This window comes from Seriola lalandi, unplaced genomic scaffold, assembly GCF_002814215.2.
Source record: "Seriola lalandi dorsalis isolate HSWRI2012SDOR001 ecotype SW California unplaced genomic scaffold, Sedor1 jcf7180002054939, whole genome shotgun sequence".
Classification (NCBI taxonomy): domain Eukaryota; kingdom Metazoa; phylum Chordata; class Actinopteri; order Carangiformes; family Carangidae; genus Seriola; species Seriola lalandi.
The window spans coordinates 659,230-665,905 of record NW_019525659.1 but is presented as its reverse complement, the minus strand read 5'-3'; positions in this window follow the sequence as shown (position 1 = coordinate 665,905).

Sequence of the window (6,676 nt, the reverse complement as noted above, 5' to 3'; positions counted from 1 at the left end):
CTTATAAAAATAAAAGATTGCGCATGTAGACAAAAATCATGTTACTTGGAGCTGGTGGCAAAGAAAAATAAAAGACGCGAAACGTGCAAAAATGAGTTTGTGGCGAGCAGCTTAGAGCTAAGAGTTTCCATGGCTACAGAGCCGGGACTCTGAGCTTTGAGCAAAGATCTCAACTTCTAGTTTCTTTGTTTTCTAGCTTCAGCTTTTCAGCCTCTAGCTTTTAGCTTCGTTTCTCGCATCTTCTTCTTTCTTAGCATCTCGCAGAGTTTCTAACTTTTTCCCGTTTCTAACATTTCTGACCTCTCTCTCCTTTCTGACCATGTGTGAATTGATCACGACTGTTTTATCCCCTGGGGGCTGCTGCATTTTTCAGGGGCGTCACTCATCTTCTCCTGTGTTTCCACTTGGAGAAGAGAATAATTTTCCACTGAACTTTAGAATAATTTAAATCTAGAGTTTACTTATAAATTCGCACATCCATCTTCCACCATGACCACAAAACATTAAAAGAAATAACATCGAAAACTACTTGCACTAATAATGGCAGAGAGGAGTAATAGGAATGTTGATTTCATATTACATCCTTCAAACCTGGAATTAATCATGATACAAGTGGTTAATTGATCAAACAACAATATAAACATTTCCCAAAGCTAATAGTCTATAAATATGGATTACACAGCAGTTCTTCAACTGTAATAATAATAATAATATGGACATTCTGGATGTCATGTAGTGTGTGTTACCTTGTGTGAAGGATGCTGACAGTCTGGTCACATGAAGGACATTGTCTTAAAATCTACATGTTACATTTCAAACATTCTATGGGATAGAAGTTTGGGATTAAATTATTGCATAGGAAAATCTCATGAGTTACAGAACAGTTAGATATTTAATTTTACATATTTCCTCAGATCTGTGTCTGTGAAGAGAGTTCTGCTGGTCACTACCCAGGATTGGAATGTGGGTTGTAGTTTATGACTCTTATCTAGAGAGGGACAGAGGAAGGGAGGTTGGTGTGTGTGTGTGTGTGTGTGTGTGTGTGTGTGTGTTCATGCATGGCACAGACAGGCCAGGATTCACACCTTATTGATAATCAGTCCTTTTTGTTGTTATTTGTCCTATACAAGAAACAAACAAATATCAATAGACAAAGTCTTATTGTTACAAACTGGATCGATCGATCGATTAATCGATTGATTGAGCAATTGATTTAAGGAGGTTCTCCACTGATTTTACACATTGAGTTCAGTTAAAAATAATACCTCTGATGATGTCATCAGGGGTGTCTCAGCTTGGGTTAAAAATGTTTAACTATTGATAGAAACTGGAAGTGTGGGATTGAAAGAAGGAGGATTTAAACAGCGGGGGCAGGCTGATGAAACATGCTGCTCAGCTGCATTAATTAATTTAGGAATTTGAAGTTAGTGAGCATGAAGTGGAATTGAGAGCATGAATTAGTCATTTGTGTGCATGGATAGAAAATATCAACTAGTCCTCCAACCTGAACAACCATGTACATCGTGTTTTCAATCCTCCTATACGACCCATGGCAGTGCCTCCTAGTGCCCCTATGGCGCCAGGTGTACCAGACCTCAGTTGTCGTGGTTACAATAATAAACACCTGGACTGTACCAACAGCAGTAAAATGATAAACAGTCATGGCTTGGTTAGGGTTAGGAAGATGGTGGTTTGAGTTAAATTTAGTACTTCCTCATCATTAGACGATCTTTGTTGTCATGGTTACAATGATAATAATGTGAACTTTGTTGAAGGGTCATGGATAAAAACAAGACTAGGTGTAACCTATATATATATGATATATCTACGGTCTAATCCTGATTTTATAACTGTGACATCGTCAAATTGACAAAGACATAAATTTAAGACAAAGACTGACAAAGATATGTGGGCCCATTTGTACACTGGCAAAAACTAACGCAGTCTAATTCACAGTCCTGCAGTAAATCTTCATTTCTTGAAGGTCATAATGTTCAGTTTGTGTTGAAACAGTTTTACAGACGCTGCGCTTTCTGTTGCTGTTGAATCGTGGTTCATCAAACTGACAGCTGTTCTATTTGTGTGTAATGTGATTAATTATTATCTGCTATCATCATTACCTTTAGCATCATCATCATCACATGACGTGGGGAACTTTGTGGCGTCGACTCCTGAGCCTATCCCTGAAGAAGACTGTGAGATGCTGTTGAAAGCTGGTTAGTGTTTTTGAGTTGAAGGTAATTTTGTCACATGAACTCCCTCTGTCAGACTTGTCCAAACTTTTTGAAGCTTCATGACTCTGTGGTCGTCTCCAGCCTATATTTGGTTGTTGTTTGTTCGCCTTCATGTTTAATGAGCTCAGACTCTGAGGTTACATAAAGCCTGTGTGTCAGTGAGGCTGTAGCAGAGGGCTCCGGACAGGTACGTTCCTCGGCTGTCAGAGCTCGTCAGACGCTGCCACACTGTGATGCTGTGACTCCTTTTTCATGCTGTAAAAAGTGACGACCCTCGAAAGGAAACTGCTTTAAATTTACCTTAGCTGCAACAAATTACAAACTTAGAGTTATTGCTAATTTTTTTATTCAAAGGAAACTTCGTCCTTCAATAGTTAACTAACTTTTTGTACACATTTATTTTGCTTTTGTGCATTAATGGCTCTAAAATTTGAGATAAATCTTGTAAAAGCTGATTTTTACCATTATCTACTGTGAAAAGATTTTAATTTTAGTTAATTACACGGCTCATGCTAATATTTGTTAGCATGAGTTAATATTGTGCCTCTCTCTGAAAGATTGACAAAAGAGGCTCAGCAGAATACAATCATCTTGAGGAAGCCGTCTCTGTTGTCTCTTTGCTAAAAGTCCAGTTTGCACATGAAGAACCTTCACGGTTGCATTTTTGATGCTTGATGCCAAATTGCCAGCATCAAAAATGACACCAAGCCTGCTCTGTGCTGCAGGGATCGTGGCCTTTCTTGGACCTGAGTCGAACCTTGTCATCCTCACACAGAGATGAGTCTTGTTCCACAGCTCATGCCTGACTTGGAATATAGATCTGAGATGAGGAATTCCTGTTGTGCTCTTTATTTTTCTGCTGAACCATCTGTTGATACAAATTCATCCTCAAATCTGTGGTGTTAGCATCAGTCAGTAGTTTCTATGTGAAGGTTTTCTGTGTTTGACATCAGCTGACAGTAGTGACTGCAACTGCAACATTAGTGGACCCAATAAACATCTGATTGTTGCAGTTTTTATATTTATCTGTAGCTTTGCCTGCATGTCTCAAGACTTTAGCTGTGTGCAGGGGTGAGTGATCTGATGATCTTATATTACAGACAATCTTACTTTGGCATACGATCTACTTTTCAGATGAATCATACAGATCACGTCATCAAAAGTTTCTTTATTTAGATATTTAATTTCAAAAGTTCAGTCTATGCTAACCAGCCAACTGTCAACTGGCGGCCCTTTTCCTGCTCCGCAGCCTCAGTGAGTTTGGCGTAGCGGCAGTTCTCCACCTGAGCAAAACAAGATATGAACTGAGAAAAAACTGTGATTGGTTTTGACACAGTTTGTAAACAGAAGACAGCATTATGGGCGAAGAGCGGGCAAACATACAAAAGCAACATTAAAGCGGTGGAAAAATATCAATCACAACTTCCGGTCCGGACCTTCACAATAAAATCAAAGCGGAAACAGGATTCAGATCGGGGATTGTGATTCTACCCAAAAAGATTGTCATCTGATCTTTTGGCCCCCCAACACATCTTGACCAAACTATCAGCTTTGTACCAGGCAGTTACCTTCTGTTGCTCATTTTGGGACCATGACTCTGTCGCCTCTGCTCCATTATATAAGCAATTTCCTGGTTCAGTCTCATTGTTCAGGCAGATACTTTTCCCCCAAAAATCCTGTTCTCTGCTGACGGTTCTGCACATGTTGTCACCACTAGCTGTTCAGTATCCAGCTAAAAGCTAATGCTGCATCAGGAAGTTCAAGCTTGTATCGTTGTTCAGAATCGATTGTACATTCTACCATGGATATAATCTGTGTTTTATATTCTGATTGAAATTTGAGTAAGCCTGACAGGTTCAGTCTTTTTCTTCCTTGAGAAACGTATGATCAAGTTTTGCTAGTAAAGTGCTCATGCCAGTGTCCGTATTCATCATCTACCAGAATTTCCACCGCTGCTTCGCTCTCTCTTCCTGACAGCCACAGCACTTTAGTTCAATCAGGACAGACTTGCATGCAATGGAAGGAGGTCCAGATGAAAATACATTTTGTTGGAGATAGTAAATTAAAATAATAAGAAAGCCTGACTTTAGCATTTGCTTTAAGAGTTTTCTGTCTGCTGGCCAGTTGTGCAGACAAGCACAGTACAGGCTGAAAACTGGATCATGAAGTCCTGCTGCTTCACTACCAGTAGTTCCTGTTCACACTGTACAGACAGCAATCAACTGAATTATGTTTGACATAGAAATAAAAGAAAAAGTACCCAAGATCCGTAGTTATAAGAAACACTTTTTAATGGGATTTCTATATGGATTTAGTCTATTCTTGACTGACATCCTGGCATGTGTAAAGAGTGAATTCAGTTGGTGTGTATGATGTCTGTGTGTTCATATTTGACTGAGCTATGTTTGTTTGTTACATCTGTGGTAAGTTTTGTCATTTGCATTTCCATTTCCATTTCCTCATTCAGCAGAGACTTTTATCCAAAGCAAGAGTCAATCGATTGACTGGTCGGGGGAGTGGAGTGAGACTTTAAGGGTGGATGAATAAGCCTGCAAAAATGTTGATGTTTTTTGTATCTGTTCAGAGAATCAGTATCTGCATATCCAAATAATGTATTTGTATTAACTTACACCTCTAAGATATATTTTAAGCTCCATATTTCCCTCTTCTTCTGTGTTTTATTTGAAGTGTTGATCCATAAGAAGATATTTTTTGTTTCAAGAACCAAAAACCATCTCAGTGTAGTTTTACATCTCCTCTCTCAGGCTTCTCTCTGGAGCTCTAATAACAACAGGTTGGTGAGCCAATCAGAAGAGAGGATGCTCTGAGCCTCTCTTTGATTGGCTGACTGTTTTCTGAGCAATCCAATAATTATATTGCAAATTTCAGAGAAACCAAATCCTGCAAGGTTGGATGGTGGGTCCAACTGGGCGGGGCTTGGGGCACGACTAAGAGCGATGACTGTTTTGTTGTGACATCACTAAATTCCAGAAGTATTGTTTATCAAATTATTCCATCCCACTCCTTCTACTATCTCTGTTAGCATGTGGATTCATTTGAGGTTCTGGCCACATCCTCAGAGATGATTTTCCTAGTTGTGGAGGAACTTGACTAGTCTGAGCAAGCAAGGTTCCAAAGTCTTGTGGAAAGCTTCACATCAGCTGTGGAGACAAACACAAACAATGGAGCTGCAACTCTTACAAAAGTCCCAATGAGACGTTTTGGATGTTTGTTTTTTACAGTGTGGTGTTGAGGGCGTTTCCTGTAGCTACTGAAGAAGATCTGACCTGGGGTGTCCCAGCCTCATGCTGAGACAAGAGGTCAGGAGGTCACAGCAGACATCAACCACACCCCCACCCCCCACCCCCACCCACCCCACCCTTCTCCTTGTCTTTTCTCTGTCCGTACGCATCACTTCCTGCAGGCGTTTGGTTTTTTTTCACTCTAAATAACAATAGCAGTTTATTCTTCAGTCTGAGGAGCAGATTTGGGTGCCACAACGTCATTCTGGATTAAACTGTGCTGAGTTCCACTCTCATTTTAGCTCTGGCCTCCGGGCCACAGCACACATCAGACAGTCTGCTTCCAAAACGTCCATGTTGGAGGGAGAGTCCGGTTAGTAGAGACAGACTCTGCCTTCAGGCCAACTGAACTGCTCGACTCCTCATGGGTCCTGTGGAAATATTAAGGAGATATAAAGTGACTTCTCATTTAAAGCTGTGACCTAAAGTGGACCTACCTGCAGTCTGATCAGCTCATGTTTGCATCTCCTTCTGTACTTCGTTCTGCTAAAGAGTGGCAGAAAAAAAATATTGAATACTTATATTATATTGCAGTGACAGTAAAATGTTAAAATAAAGTCAAAGTCTGCCCTGCATTTGATATTTCACTTTGGAACAAGCCAAAATGTACAATATATGGTTTGTTTGAGTTACATTATTAAGGACAGCATGATTCAGTTATAGGTTCATACTTTACTCCTCTCCTGTGTTTTATTTGAAACCAAATCCTGCAAGGTTTGGATGGTGGGTCTAGGTGGGCGGGGCTTGGTGACTGCTTTGTTGTGACATCACAAAGTTCCAGAAGTCCTGACGGCTGGTTTTAAGGCTCAGTGTCTGAATACAGGCTGTGTGCATTTCTCTGTGGACTGAGGCTTTGATACTTTCACAGTATTAATATGGAAGCTAGAGCTGATCTATAATCAAACAACACATGGACATCTACATTTAGACTATATGGACCTTTAAATGCAAGTTTGATATACTTTAAATTAATATAAATGCAGTTAATAGAAGAAATGTGATTCAAACTTTTTTTTTGTATGTTTTTTGTTTTGTCTCGTGTCTCCGCTCCTGGAACCAAACCTGCACCTTCAGGATATGATGCTGTTGCAGAAGTCTGATGAGTTCATATGAATGTTTGACACTTTTATTCATTTTGTG